Source organism: Myotis myotis, unplaced genomic scaffold (assembly GCF_014108235.1).
Source record: "Myotis myotis isolate mMyoMyo1 unplaced genomic scaffold, mMyoMyo1.p scaffold_m19_p_2, whole genome shotgun sequence".
Lineage (NCBI taxonomy): Eukaryota > Metazoa > Chordata > Mammalia > Chiroptera > Vespertilionidae > Myotis > Myotis myotis.
In genome coordinates, this window is record NW_023416324.1 from 22,524,855 (window position 1) to 22,540,556 (window position 15,702).

Consider the following 15,702-nt stretch of genomic DNA (forward strand, 5'->3'; position numbering starts at 1 on the left):
ACAAGTGGCCACCACGCAATTGGCAAAGATCTCTGGGCTGCGGGAACACAGAGCAGGGAACATTGCCTCCCCTCTTGGTTTCCCCAAAAGGATTCATGTGGAAGGGACACTGGAGCTGGATCCTGAAGGGTGAGTAGGAGCCTGAAAGGCAGACAAAGTAAGAAAAGAAATTTCTGGCTGCTTGGAAGTAGGAAGCTGCTTGGCAGATCCAGGGAAGATCCAGAAGTGCTGTGGGGTTGAAAGGACAAGCAGCAGCTGAGAAAGATGCGGCAACCTAGTGAGGAGCCTTGAATTCCATGCTTGCATTCCTTGGGAAGGCAATGGGGAGCCATGGAAGGTTGTTGAGCAGGGAGGTGATATGGTCAGGACCTTGAATAGCCAGGTCCCCATTTCTGCCTCAATCAACCATGATGCCAGGTGGTTGCAAGCCCTAGTCCAGGTCACACAGCTGTCCACAGGGGAGCTGAGGCTATAGGCCAGGGCCAGGTGTAACTCATGGGTGGATGGGGAGGGAATACCCAGCCAGCCCACCTGGCAGGAGACCTACTGGCCGCGTCACTCTCTCCTCAGCTGCTTGCTCGCCTCTGCCTGCCCCCATGGAAACTCTGACATCCTGGCCCCGTCTCTCACTGTACAAGCAGCCAGATGCTAAAGCCAGCGGCACCTAGGCCTTCCCTCCAACTCGGCTGAGCCTGCCTCCCTCCCTACCACTCTGAACACCGTGACTGCACAGGTAGGTCTGAGGGCCCAGTCTGGCTGATGGAACTGGGTGGGAGGTCCTACTGCCCAACTCATCCCCAGCTTCTCTGGCCCCCACCCCCATCCCACCATGAGGCTAGGGGAGGGAAAGTGACATATTGGGTCTGGGTTTTTTAAGAATAAACATGGGTTTAAATGAGTGATGACAAGGAGAGGCAATCAGTCCAGGCCATGGAAACAGCATGTGTGAGGGTTTGGAGGTGTGAAAGCTCAGGGTGGAAATCAAAAATAAACAAATGAACTGACTAAACACAGCTAACATTTACTGTGCATCTACTACATGCCAAGTACTCTCCCGAGAGCTCTCAGGGAATTATCTCATTTATCCTTACAACAATCCAGTGAAGTAGCTACTTTGTTTTCCCTTTATACCAGCAGTTCTCAACCTGTGGGTCGCGACCCCTTTGGCGGTCGAATGACCCTTTCACAGGGGTCGCCTAAGACCATCCTGCATATCAGACATTTACATTACGATTCATAACTGTAGTAACATTACAGTTATGAAGTAGCAACGAAAATAATTTTATGACTGGGTCACAACATGAGGAACTGTATTTAAAGGGCCAGAAGGTTGAGAACCACTGCTTTATACAGATGTGGAAATCTAGGCACAGAGAGGTTAAGTAACTGGCCCAGGGTCACACAGCTCATAAGGGGTAGAGTCTGACTCTGAACTTAGGCTGTTGACTCCAAAGCTTGGGTTGTTAACTCCTCCACTATACAGGTGATGTGAGACGAGGAGGGCTGGCTGGGGTCGGCCTGAGAAATGCCTTGAATATCAGGATGAGAGAGCCGGGGCCCAGCTAAAAGCTGGCTCCCACACCCTCCACCCACGTTAGCCCTTTAAATCCCAAGTACATATTATGTACCAGACACAGCACTCGGCATGCTCCAGGCGTTCTTCTGTCACACTCTCCCATTCCCGCGTAAGGCAGGGATCACTGTCCTCTCTTCCTGGGGAGCAGGCGGCATCCATTCTCCAAGATTACGGGACTAGAAAGCACTGGGGCTTGCCCAGCCCCCGAAATGGCCAGACCCTGTGCACTCGGGCCTCCGCTCCAGGTCCTTGTCCCTGCTTCTCCGCCCCCACCCCGTGCTGCCTCAACCCAGATGGCAACACGGCCCTCAAGGCCGGGAACGGTGGGCAGCTCCCATCGGGGGCTTCAGGGGCCCACTCCAGTTGACCAGGGTTCCCTCCTCGGTCCTACACAATAGGAAGCTGGGGCGGGTTGGTGGGCCAGGGCAGTGCCTGAGCCAACTTCAATGGGACTCTGTTCTTAACCTCCACCCGCAGCTGCCTTCCCTAATCTCCTCCGTGAGCCTCTCCCCTGGCGATATCCCCTCCTTGCACAGAGCCTGCCACCAGCTAAATTCCAGGCCAGATGTGGGTAGGACAGTATGCACCCCCGGCCCCACCAGCTTCTATGAGCTGCAGGGCTCCCAGGGAGGACGGCCAGCGCCCCAGTCCTGCATCCTCATCCCAACTTTCCAAACTGAGCTGCTGATGGCCCCGAGGCCATAGTCGGCCTCTCCCAGAGGGAGAAGTCCCCGCTTTCTGAGTCTCTACCTGGAGCAGGCCCTGGGCTGTCTTGCCTGACAAATCACACGATGGGTTAAGAGCCCAGCTTCATGCGTTCTGCTCCCAGCCCCACCTCTGACTAGCAGTGACCTCACTCATCTGTGCCTCAGCTTCTTAGAGCATCTGTGAGGATGAAACGAGTTGGTTTCATACGGTGGACTTCAAGCAGAGCTTGACATAAAGGAGCGGTTAATAAATGTTCACTAGTATCATATTACTATATTACCATGACACCTCCCAAAGCCCTGTGAGGTGAGATTATTAACCCCTCTTTTACAGCTGAAGCAACTGAGGCTCGGAGAGAAGTCACGCCCAAGTTCGCCCAGCTAGCCAGGGGAGGATGGTCCCAGAGTTTGGACCCAAGCTGTGAGTCCACAGATGACCCACAGATAATGGGGACAGCCTCCCAGCTCCCTGGAGCTGAGGCATAGTGTGCCTGGGAGTGGGGCGGAGGGTGGGGGTCCTCCACACGCCCTCAGCCCCTCCTGCCTCCTCCCAGGTGCGCCCCCACCCACGCCCCTGCTGCCGCTGCAGGGGGGCGCTGTGCATTCCTGGCTAAGCGGGGGATTTGCTGTGCTCCCGGAACTATGAGAAGAATGTCTGCCACGAGCTGAGCCGTGGTCGCCTGTCAGAGGGCGCGTGGCCTGAAGGGCTCACACAGAGCTGCTGGGCGGCCAGGAGCAGCCACAGCGGGAGGAAGGACAGAAATCCTCTGGGTATTGAGGGCTGTGATGTTAGATGTGGAGAGACCTCCGGAGACCTTTCAGGAGAGGAGAAGTGACCCCATCCCCCACCACCTCCGCTGCGCCTCACCTTAGAGCCCGGATGGCATCTCGCAGGCGGATTATGGAGACCCAGAGAGTCACCTGAGGCCACACCGAAGGGACCAGGACCCCTTCCTCCCAGAGGCGGCCTCCCTCCCAGGGCCCACGGGGCCAGTGCCCAACCCTCACTGTTCTGGGCTCTCTCTGGGCCTGACCTTCTCATACCTGCTGTTCCCCTGTGCCCTCCTCCCCAGAAAAGCCCTTGTGCTGTGAAAGGGATTGGTGCTCTGTGCATGCTCCCCACTGGGCTCCCTCTCCTTTCCCACCACACCAGGCAGGGAGCAGGAACCGGGGGCTCAGTGGGAAGAACGTGAGCTGTGCGTGCTCACAGACCTGGGAGTGAATCCCAGTCCGGCCCTCAGCACGGTGACACGTGACCAGTGACCAGCCTCTGGGAGCCTCCACTTCCCTCTCTGTTAAATGGGTCACCACACTCCGCAGCGCGGTTACAAGGACTAAATGAGACAGGGACCTGGCACACAGTAGGTGCCCAATAAACTCTTATTGGTCCCCTCCCACAATGGGACAGAGAGAAGAATGGAAATTAGGGAACTTCAGTTGACAAGGTTCCCTCCACCCCAAGTGTTGAGAGGGGGGGCAGGCTCTGGGAGGAAGGGGGCCCTGAGCCCCAGGTCCTGGCCTTGGGACTCAATCCTCCCACTGGCTGCTGAGTGACCTCAGGCAAGTTCCTCTCTGAGTCTCTATAAGCCCATCCATGAAGTGAGCCCAGCTCTCCCATGAGGCACCAGCCCTCTGCCACCCCCTTCTTCTGCCCTCCAAGAGCCAGGAACTCAGCCCAACCAGGTTACATGGGGCGAGTCACCTCCCAATTAAAAACTTTCCAAGGCCCTCCCCAGGATCTCATCGGCGTGTTTAACACACTGATCAGAAGTCTGGGTGAAAGTGTTGCACACCGATGACTGCGTGAGCTGGGACCCTCCTCACCCCTCTGCAGGCAAAATGACCCTAGATACAAGTATTAACATTCCCATTTGGTAGGTGGGGAAACTGAGGCACAGAGCTGGAATGTCCCTTACTCAGGGTCACAGGAAAAGTAACCCTGGTCTGTCTGGCTCCCATGGCCATCTCTTCCCCTCACTGCATGTACTGCCTTCACTCAAGGCCCGCTGTCCACACACCACCACCCCGTAAATGACCACAGAACAGTCTGGGATTTCCTATTGGAGTGTGGCCTCCCTAGCTGATGTCTGGGCAATCATGTGTACACACATGACCTCCCACTCCCACCTGGGCTTCTGTACACACCCTAGGCCTCCCAGACACTACTCCCCCACCCAACTCATGGCCACACTCAACACCTAGACCCCCGCCCTCCCAGCTCAACAGACTCTTGAGTCCAAGCCCATGTCTCCCTTTCATCTGCCTCCTCTGGGGACAGACCAGTCACCCCAGGCAAAGCTCCTGGCCTGTCCTCTGTTCATCCCGCCAATCAGTCACTGAGGCCTGTCTAGTCTCTCTTCTTACTCTACATCTATTTCTTCCTCTCATTCCCATGGCAACCACCCCTTCCTCCCAGGACAATAGTCTCCTTGACTATAAGATCCCCTTTTGTCCCTGACCCCCAAAGAAACCAGAGTGATAGCCAGATTGTACCCCTCTGCAGTTCACACCCTTTCTCGGGACAAGGTCTTTGGAAATCTGACCTCAAAGTAGTTGTCAGTCCCTCTCACTCACTCCCCCGCTGTATAAGCCAACAGCAACTCACTGCCCCTGAGAGAACTCTGCAGCTTCCCACCTCCGCACCTTTGCACATGCTGTTCCCTCTGACTGGAATGCCCTCCCCTTCACCCTGTCCATCCCCTGCACCTGTCAAAGTTCTCGTTCTTGAAAGCTCTAGCCAGCTGCTGCCTCCCTGACCACCCCTCCCGCACACACTTCGTCCTGCATGGTGTACCTGGACGGACACCCTGAGACACGGCTGCACCGCACATGAGCGGTTGCTGTGCCCCAGGTTCCTCCACCCCAACTTGCAAGGGCCTCAGGCCATAGATGGGACCAGTTCATCTGAGGCCCCACTTCCTACAAGGGAAGCCCCAGGCTTGCCCCTGGAGGCTAGGGGTCTGGAGTGGGGGGGCAGCAGGGCAGGGAAGCTGGGGTTCCGCCCATGTCTGGTCTGGCTCAGGCCCGGGGCAGGGGTGGTAGTGGGGGTGCTCAGGATGACGGCCCTGTTTAGTATCTTTCCCTTCTCTCTTGCTAGCAGATACATTCACTTCCATTTTTTCTTTTCCCTTCCTCTGAGCCAAAGAGCGGCTCTGTGGTAGACAATGTGAAACCAGAGAGAGAGTCCCCGGTGAGCGTGTCTGAGTGTGAGTGTGAGTGAGGGGATGTGCGTGTGTTGTCCTGTCTGAGTCTGTCTGGCAGGGCTGTGCGGGCTGCCGTGTGTCTGTAGGAGCCTGGGTGTGTGCCCTGCCGTTGTTTCAGCGTCTTTGGTGGAGTGTGTTTCAGTAGAGCACGTTCACCTGTGTGACTGTGTGTGACTGTCAGTGGGAGGGAGTGTAGCTGTGCACGACTGTGTATGCCTGGTGTGTCCTCACTATCGTTGGGGGGCGACCGTGCGTCCCAGGGTCTGGCGGTGTTCAGCAGCCCAGCAGGAGGCCAGTGGGACATCTCCTCGCTAACAGAGACGCCGACTCCCCAGGGTGCCTCCTCAGACCCACCTCCTCCCCTGGGCTCAGGACAGGGGAGATCCGTTCCCAGAGAGGGACCCCAGGCTGCCTGCCCCTCCAGCCACCTCAGCCCCTCGGCCCCCAGACCTTCCATATGTGCCTGCAGCTCCTGGAAGGCTAGGGCTCTCTGAGTGGCCACCGGACGAGGCAGGCCTAGCACCAGGCACCCGGGCAGCGGGAGGAAGGATGTGAGGGCTGCCAGGGTCCCCCTGAGGGAGGTCAGCAGCACTTCCGTGTCAGGACCTCGCACGCTCTCACACACACTGAGGGTCTCGCACACTTACTGACACGCTATTGAGAACATCCTGGCTGACCCTCGCTGTCCCCGCTCACCCCACAAGCGCACACGCTGACAGGCTCATAGGCAGCAGCACACACACAACAAGCAGACTCAGGGGGCCTGTCTGTCCCCAGCTCGAAACTCCTGGGCTCCGCGGTCTGAATGGCATTTCTCCGTCCAGGGACTCCTGGGGCCACTGTGTCTCCAGCCCCAAGACAGACACACTGGGCCGCCGGTGCCCCGGGCTGGCAGCAGCCCCCTCACCCCTGCAAAGTGGGCCTGGGGCTGGGGAGGCCGGAGCCTCCGGGAGGGACATTCCGCAGAAACTGTCTCCTGTTGGGGGAGGTGCGGCCAGGACACCTAGAACAGGAGGGACGCGGGGACAGAAGCGGGAAGACGGAGAAACGAGAGGTGGCCAGCGGACCAGCCAAGGCAGAGCGAGGCCAGGGGAGGGCTGGGGGGCGTCCCTGCCCACTGGAGGGCGCTCTGAGGCCCCTCGCGCCACCTCTCCTCCACCTGGCCAAGGAGGCTGTGTCCCTCCCCGTTCTCAGGTGGGAAGACGCCCGGAGGCCAGGTGACAAGCTCAAAGTCAGGGAGCCCACGGGGTCGTCTGATGGGGGAGCCCGGCTTCTGGGAGAGGGAGGGCGGAGGGGCCGCATCAGGGGTTCTGCCTGGGCAACTCCGGAGGGGAAGGGGCGCAGGGAGCTGAGGGGGCGCCCTCACCCTGTGCGCATTCAGATCCAGCCCCACCCGGTGCCCACGGAGGCGCCCGCCCAGCCGCCCGGACAGCCTCGGGGCAGCGTGGGCTGGGTCCTCCCCCGGGAGCCCCCCACACCCGGCAGCCGCACCAGCCTCCTCGCCTTTACCTGCAGGGTCCGCCAGGCGCCGCTCCGGACCCTGGAGGGCAGCCCAGGGCGCGGGCTCTGCGGAGGGGGCGTCGTCGGGGTCCGCGCCGGCGGGGCTCCGCGTCGCTCTGCCGGCCGCCCTCGCGGCTGCCGGAGTGGGCGGGCGGGCGGGCGGTGGGGGGCGGGGGGGAGGCCGGGCGGCGGGAGGGGCGCGGCGGGGCGGGGCCTCCACCCTCCTCTTTCCACAGCCACGGCCAAGGCCCGCGCCCCGCCTGGCCCGAGCACCCGGGCCTCGACGTCAACCTCCCTCCCCGAGACCCATTCGGAGACACCCCCAGCCACACCCCGCAGGCAGCTGGTCCCCCGTCACCCCACGCACCGTGCCCACGGGCCCCCGCCCTCTAGAGCTCGGAGGGCACCGATGCGGCGCGGAGAAGGAGGGCGCGGGGTTTTCGGTGCCGGGAAGGGGCAGTCACAGAAGGCTCCCTGCAAATGGTGACCTGGGCTGAGGGAGGAGGGTGGTCCTGATCGGCACGTGGGGGTGTCGGGAGGTGAGCCTGTGCAGGAGGCAGGCAGGGGCTGGAGGCTGCCGAACGTGTAGGCATGTGAAGCTGTTAGGCTTCACCTCCAGGAAAATGGGAGCCACAGAAGACTCCCTAGCAGCTCAGCTTTAGAAAGAGACCCTGCCCGGCCAGCGTGGTTCAGTGGTTGAGCATCAACCTATGAACCAGGAGGTCATGTTTGGATTTCCAGTGGGGGCACGTGCCCGGGTTGTGGGCTCCACCCCCAGTAGGGGGTATGCAGGAGGCCGCCAATCCATGAGTCTCATCATTGATGTTTCTATCTCTTTCTCTCTCTCTCCCTCTCTGAAATCAATAAAAATATATTTTTTACAAACGATAAGAAAAGAAAGAGCCCCCTGACTTCTGTGTGGGAGAAGATGGGGGCTGCTGGAATAATCCTGACTGGTCCAGGGAGGTGGGGCCAGACGGAGGGGTCAAGTGTGAGAGGAGTTAAGGAGGTGGAGTGGGCAGGATTTGAATGTGGGGGTGAGGGGCCTGGTAAAAGGGGGGTCCGAGGACAGTGCCCAGCCTTCTGGTTGGCCGTGGGGAAGGGTGGACCAGGAGGAGGGTGCTAGGATGTGTTGAGATGGAGGTGCCTGTGGGACTTGCATGTAGCCACGAGGGAAGTGAGACTTCTGGGCTAGAGATAGGAATTCATGCTGTGCAGAGGGTGACTGGTGCCCTGGGGGCAATGCCAGGGAAGGAGTGCAGGGAGAAGAGGAAGGCCAGACCAGGATGTGGGCATGACCAACATTCAAAGGAAGAGGGTCAGCAGAGCAGACCAAGAAGGTGCTGCTGGGAAGTGGGAGGAACCAGGAGACTAAAGACTCAAAAGGCAGAGGCAGATGTTGCGAGGGTCAGGGAGGCCCCCAGGGTCAGGTGTCACAGAAGAGCATCCTTTGGGACCAGCAATTAGGGACAGGTGGGAGGCAGGGGCAGGAGCCAGGCTCCAGGAGCCAGAGGACCAGCCACAGAGGTGGACGTGAGTGCAGTGGGGGAGTCTAGAGGAACTGAGGCCAGGAGAAGGGGGCTGGGAGGTGTGTGTGTGTGTGTGTGTGTGTGTGTGTGTGTGTGTGTTTGACACGTCCAGAAAAGGAGCAGGGAAGGCCCACGGCTGTTGTCTCTGGGTCTGGGCCTACCTCCATTGCCCTCCGAGGGCCTCCCACTTTGCTGTCCCCCTGCCAAGGTACACACCAGTCCCACCACTTCTCAGCGGGGCCTCTCACCCTCGCCCACCTCCAGAGCCTGGGCCCACTCCTGCCCTCCCACTCAGACTGGGGGGATAGAAAGGGGTCTCGGGGTCTGGTCTCTTGGCCTGAGCCAGCCCAGAGGGACTACAGGGAGCCAGGCTGGGGCACTGCCTGAGGAAGGGGAGGGACCTGGCTGCCAGGTACTAAGAGGACACTGACTGGGGTGGAGAGCCCGGGCCGCCCCAAAAGCTGGTGTGAAAACCAGGCCCTGAACGGGGTCAGATGGGGGTTGAATGTTCAGGGAGGGGCGGGACCTAAGGCCAGAGACTGACGGTTGATAGTGTGGACTCCAGTTAGACTGCCCGGGCTCAAGTCCAAGAGCCAAAGCTGCATGCCCTTGAACAAGTTACCTACCGCTGGAGCCTCAGTTTCGCATCTGGAAAGCTCTCATAGGCTTGTTGTGAGCACTAAACCCATGAATCCACATAGAGCAATTCGCTCTGAGGTGAGCGGTTCTCAGGGAGGGGCGGGGAGCTCAGTGAAGGGGAGATGAAGCAAGCAGGCAAGTGAGGGGTGCACTGTGCTGAGGAAGGGGCTCCCACGGGCTCTGCACACGGACACTCAAACATCCTCAGCCAGCACCCCCACCCCCACCCCCCCATACTCACTCCCGGTTCTCCTGACTCACTTCATAAATTGTCCTGAGGCCCCTGCCTGGTTCTGGGTGGTACACACCCGCCCCACCCATCCCTTGTCTTTCCCGGCCGAATGCCCTGCAGGGGCCGAGGGCTCCAGCTCCCTCTCCTTTCAACCAGCCTAGGAGGCCTGACCTGTTGTCCTGTGGCCCAGTGTTCACTGGACCCTCCAGGTGGGCCTCAGCTGCCCACCCTCCAACAGAGGCTGAGACACCATGTCCTGAGCCACCCCCCACCCCACCCCCACCCCCCACAGCTGCCTCTGCGTAGCAAACCTCAAGGCAGGAAATGAGTGTCCTGGAGCCAGCAGTCTGTAGCCTCTCCCGCCCAGGCTACCCCTGGGCTCAGCCAGCCCAGACTCCCAGTCAGGCTCCCCATCCACCTGCCAGGGGCTTCCACCTTTGGTCTGTCTCTGGTGGGGCCTGGATTTCAAGGGTTCGGCTTTGTCTGTGGTTACCTGCTGTGTGGTCCTAGACAAGTTTCTGGTCTCTCTGGGCTTCAGTTCCCTCAGCCACAAGAATCAAAGACTGGCCAGAAAGGATTCAAGATGGTTCGAGGTCTGAGCAGAGGTATCCAATGGGGAGGGGGTTAAACTGAACCAGATGAGGCATGTAACCTGCTCACGCAGCCCCTGGCCGAGCCGGCGCTGGCACCTGCCCGGTGGTTCCGAGCATGAACTGAGGAGTCAAGCCGACCAGGGTTTGGATCCGAGTTCTGTCTCTCTGTGGGCAAGTGACTTCATTTCTCCAAACCTCAAATTCCTCCTCTTTAAAAGGGGGATAATGATAGTCCTTAATGACAGCAGCTAAACCGCGCAGGGCTCTCACTCAGGCACTAGTCTGAGCACTTTACATAGATTAATTCATTTAACACTCACAGCAACCCTTTGACATTGATATTATTATTGTCCTCACTTTGCAGATGGGAAAACTGAGCACAGACAGGTTAACTGACTCGCCCCTGCCCACATAGCCAGAAAGTGGGTAAGCTGGGAAACCAGGCAGGCTGGCTCCCTTGTCATAGCCCTTCCCACGGTGCTCTAGGGCCTCCTAGAAGGACAGCAGCCATAGCCGGGTTGGCTTGGTGGAGAGCGTCGGCCTGTGGACTGAAGGGTCCTAGGTTTGATTCCAGTCAAGGGCATATACCTCAGTTGCAGGCTTGATCCCTGGCCGAGGTCAGGGCATATGCAGGAGGCAACCAATTGATGTGTCTCTCTCACATCAATGTTTCTCTCTTTTGCCTCTGCCCTCCCTTCCACTCTCTCTCTAAAAAAATTCACAAACAAACAAACAAACAAAAATGGAGAAAACATCCTCAGATGAGGATTAACAACAAAAAAGAGAGAGACAGTGAATAGAAAGGGCTTCACACAAGACTGGCACATAGGAGCAACTAAATAATTGTTATCACTGTTACCACCATCCTCCCATTCCTCCTCAATTTCTACCTTTGGAGTTTCTTTTTGTTGTTGTTGTTTTATTGATTTGAGAAAGGGAGAGGAAGGGGAGGGAGAGAGAGAGAAAGACTGATTTGTTGTTCCACTTATTTATACATTCATTGCATTCATTGGTTGATTCTTTTATGTGCCCTGACTGGAGATTGAACCCACAACCTCGGTGTATTGGGATAACACTGACTAACTGAGCTACCTGCTTTCAACTTCTATCTTGATCTATAGAAATAAGAGAACTCAGGGCTCCAACCACCCTACCCTGGGTTGGAGCCTGGGGAGGGTCTGGATGGAACCTTCCTCTTGCCACCCTTCACCTGCCTGGCAAGCTGAGGGGAGGGAGGGGTGTTTGCACACATGTGTGGCCAGGGGTGTGCAAACCCTCGGGGGGGGGGGGTGCTGATAAATTCCTGCTCCACCAGGGCCTTGCTGATCCTGCACCCTCCATCTAGCCCTCCTTCCTTCTTTTCAGTCGCCAGAGGCCTCGCGTACAGGACCAGAGAAGTGAAGACTGCCTCCTGCAGCCGCCGCTCTCCTCACATCCACTCCAAGGGATCTCCCAGCCCCCTCCTCAAAAATCCCAGTAATGCAGTAGAAATTAAAGTTACCTTAAATAGTCTAATCTTATAACAACTTTGCTTCAATCAGCATCTAAATGTGACCACATGTGCCCAGACCACCCAGCAGCCCGGCTGGTGGTTTGGGGGGTGGTAGGGGCCTCGCTGGGGGAGAGGTCTGCAGGTCATGGGGTCCCTCCCTCTGCTTTCTCCTGACCTGCCCACACGGAGCGACCTTCCCCTTCCTCACCTTTCCCAGGCAGCCAGGGAGCATGGCAGGCCAGGGTGGAGTCTCACCCTCCCTCCTACTCAGCTGGCTGAGAGCTGGGGAGGCTCCACGGCGAGGAGATGCCAGGCCGCGCCAGGGGCGGGTGGCCTGTGGAGTCACACAAAGCTCCACACTCAGAGGGCTTGGTTTAATACTCTGCTGGGTCAACTTGAAATTTGTAATAACTTATTTCATAGTAATTTTTGAACAAAGGGGCTCTGCATTTTCATTTTGCCCGGAGCCCCATAAATTATGTAGCTGGCCCCAGTGGAGGCCCGCATTGCCCACACACCCCTCCCTCTCTGGGCCCTCCGCACTCCATTCTCACACTCAATAAAAACTAAGTGGGGATCTACTTTGTGCTGAAAACTAGTGCTAGATACTTGGGGATTCGGTGATGAACAACACAGACAAGGCCCTGATTTCACCCAATTGCCACCTACACACACTCAGACACTCATATATTCACAGTTTTACAAGACAGCTCCCCTAATAATAGTCATAGTAACGACCAATTAAGGAATACTCAGCCCATGCCAGGAAGTATACATACTTCATCTTGTTTCATCCTCACAACAGGCAGCCAGGTAGACATGATGATCCCCATTTTCCAGATGGAAAAACGGAGGTTTTGAGTTCAAATCCATTGTCCAGGGTCACATAACCAATCAGCAGCACAGCAAGGACCTGCCCTGGTCTCTCATTTTCAACTTCTCCTCTCCTCCCCCACCACACACACATTGGATTGAAGCTGCCAGCATGTCCCCGGCCCCCAGCACAGAGCTACATTTTTATTAAAGGAAAGAATTCAGATACAGACATACTTCCCAAGAAACATAAGGAAAGAGACACACACTGAAACACAAAAATATATGTCTGTAACACATAGTGTACTGGATCTGAGGTGTCCAGTTCTGGACTATTTGGATTCAAGTCCTGACTCTACTATGTATTAGGTGTGTTTCTGTTTTCTTATCTGCAAAATGAGAATAGTGACAGGGTTGTTGTGAATACTATGAGAAATGCAGGTGAAGTGCTCATACTAGCGTTGGCGCAGTCACTCTTCCATAAATGTTAGCTGTTGCCATGAATAACATTTGGGCGCACTCACGCATGTTCTCAAGCCCATCACACCATCTTCCCAGCCCTCTCTCAGCTTAGCTCGGTCCAGATACCCTCATGACTGACAGTCCAGGCCCCAGAGCCAGGAGGGCAGAGCAGCCGCTTCTCCCAGCATCCTCCATCCTCCAGGGCTTTACCTGGGCCCACTCATGTGTGTGGAGGGGGAGCAGGAGGGCCTGGGCATGGGATGCTCCTCACCAACTCTGGGTCTATCAGAGAAGGCTTCCTGGAGGAGGCCTGCACCCAAGCCGGTTGAGCCAGGCTGAGGCAGGAGGGTGTTGCCCTGTGCCTTGGCTCCCTCCACTGTTCCTCACAACACCCACCCCCCAACCTCGAGGCAGCGCCCTCTCTCCACCCACTTCCCCACAGTAGAAACTTTCCTCTCCTCCTGCCAGAAGCGTAAATTGCCCCCAGGAATGCACTGCATCCCACAGCTCCCCTGGCAGTGGCCGGCTGCAGTCCTGGGGTCAGGCCTGGCCCTACATCAAAGGCTAGGGATCCATAACAGCGAGGCTCCTCGCCTGCTGCCACCCTCCCCCGCCTCCCACCGGCCCTCTGGCTTCCAGGGAACAGCACATGGTAGCACTTAAGCTCTGGGAGAACAGGGAGGATGCTTTTCCTGCACCACCACCACCACCACCACCCCCCCGCCGCAACCATCCACAATGAACTACTTGTTAGGAGACTATTTTAATTTTACTTAATGCAATTTCTGCTCCTGGGCCTCTGTTGCACCTCCTTCTCAGACCTAGATGCCCAGTACAAATTAAGGAGGCCAATGCACCAGGGAAAGGCACAACCCGAGTATGGAAATATCGCTGGTGGGAGCCAGGCTGGTGCTCTGGTGTCCACTCAGGAGGTAGGGGGTTAGTTAGGGGAGGGCTCGAAGCTAGCTTGTGCAACTCAGCAGTCAGCCTGAGAGTCTGGGGTGTGTATGGGGGCCACAGACTTCTTTCCAATGCCCTGGGCATAGTAGGCAAGCCCTCAGCCTGGCAACCCTCTGAGCTTTGCATTCAGGTCCAGCGGGCATGACTGAAGGAAGGGGGCGCTTCCTGGCTCAGACCAGCTTCTGAGATTTGCTCCATCAGGTGCATCTTCTAGCAAATTCTGAAAACCAGGGGTCCAATGGTCACTTTCTGGAACAGTAAGCAGTGATCTGGAGACCCCTAGTGGCCAAAGGCTACAGAACAAGGCCTTTCCTTAGAGATCTGCCCAGCCATTGTCAAGCCCAGCAGGACCCCTCCAGCCCCAGAACTCCGCTGTGACCAGGCTCTTTGGGAACCCTCCATAGTCAATCTTCCCATGTAGCCAGGCACACCCGCCCCATCTTGCATGCCAGGACATCAAGGAGAATGGGAATCGCCCAGCCTGCGGTCAGGGGAGGGTCCCAGCCTCACGTCACAGCAAAGCACAGGGATATGGAATCTACGCTAGTTAACTCAGGGGTGGGGGACCAGCAGTATGTTTGGCTCATCTGGGAAAGATGACGAGGTGATGTTCCGAATAGCTCTTTCCTTTCCCTCACACAACTGCACATCACACTGTGGGGCTGGAGCTGGGAAAGGCACTAAAGGGCTTTGTTTCCACAGCTTGCAGACCCGGTAAGGTTGCCCAAGATTAACTCTGGGAAAGGAAATATCCAAAACCTCACGCCATACAAACGGCTGCTGGAAAGTAAGTTGTGGTACTGGGAGGGGAGGAAGGGGGAGGAAGGGCGAGGGCCCCCCTGGAGAGGGGAAAGGGTGGTGCAGCTCACTTTTCTTGGCAGGGTCTGGACACCACACAACGCTTTCCATGTCTGGGTCCCAGCCTTCATTTCCTTCACTTCTCCTTCATTCACTCAAAACCTAGTGCAACTGGACCCAGCCTTATACTGCGTTCTAAGAATACAGTTGGCCAAAATGAGGTGCCTGCCCTGGGCCCCAAATTGTACCTGGAGGGAGAAGTACAAACTTAGAGAAGGGTGGGATCCCAGAGAAAACATGAGCCCCCCTATACTTGGAGACACAAAAGTGACCTTTCCTACTCCTGGCCCAGTGGCTCAGTCAGTTGGAGCATCACCCCATCCACCAAAAGGTTGTGGGTTCAATTCCTGGTCAATGCACATACCTAGGTTGTGGGTTTGATCCCCAGTCGGGGTGTATACAGGAGGCAGCCAATTGATGTTTTCCTCTCTCTCCCTTCCTCTCTCTAAAATCAATGGAAACATACCCTTAGGCGAAGATAAAAAAAAAAAAAAGTGAGCCCAGTCAGTGTGGGTCAGTGGTTGAGCATTGACCTATGAACTAGGATGTCACGGCACATGCTTGGGTTGTGGGCTCCATCCCCAGTAGGGGGCATGCGGAAGGCGGCCAATCAATGATTCTAATTGATGTTTCTATCTCTCTCTCCCTCTCCCTTCCTCTTAAAAGCAATTTTTTATTTTTTGTAATATATTTTATTGATTTTTTACAGAGAGGAAGGGAGAGGGATAGAGAGTTAGAAAGATCAGTCAGCTGCTTCCTGCACACCCCCCACTGTGGATATGCCCGCAACCAAGATACATGCCCTTGACCAAAATTGAACCTGGGACCCTTCAGTCCCCAGGCCGACGCTCTATCCACTGAGCCAAACCGGTTAGGGTGAAAGCAATTTTTTAAATCTATAAAATAGCCCTAGGTTTGGCTCAGTGGATAGAGCATTGGCCTATGGACTGAAGGGTCCCAGGTTCGATTCTGGTCAAGGGCACATGCCCAGGTTGTGGGCTCGATCACCAGTAGGGGGCATGCAGGAGGCAGCCGATCAATGATTCTCTCTCATCACTGATGTTTCTATCTCTCTCTTTCCCTCGCCCTTCCTCTCTGAAATCAATAAAAAATAAAAAAATATAAAAAAATTTTAAAG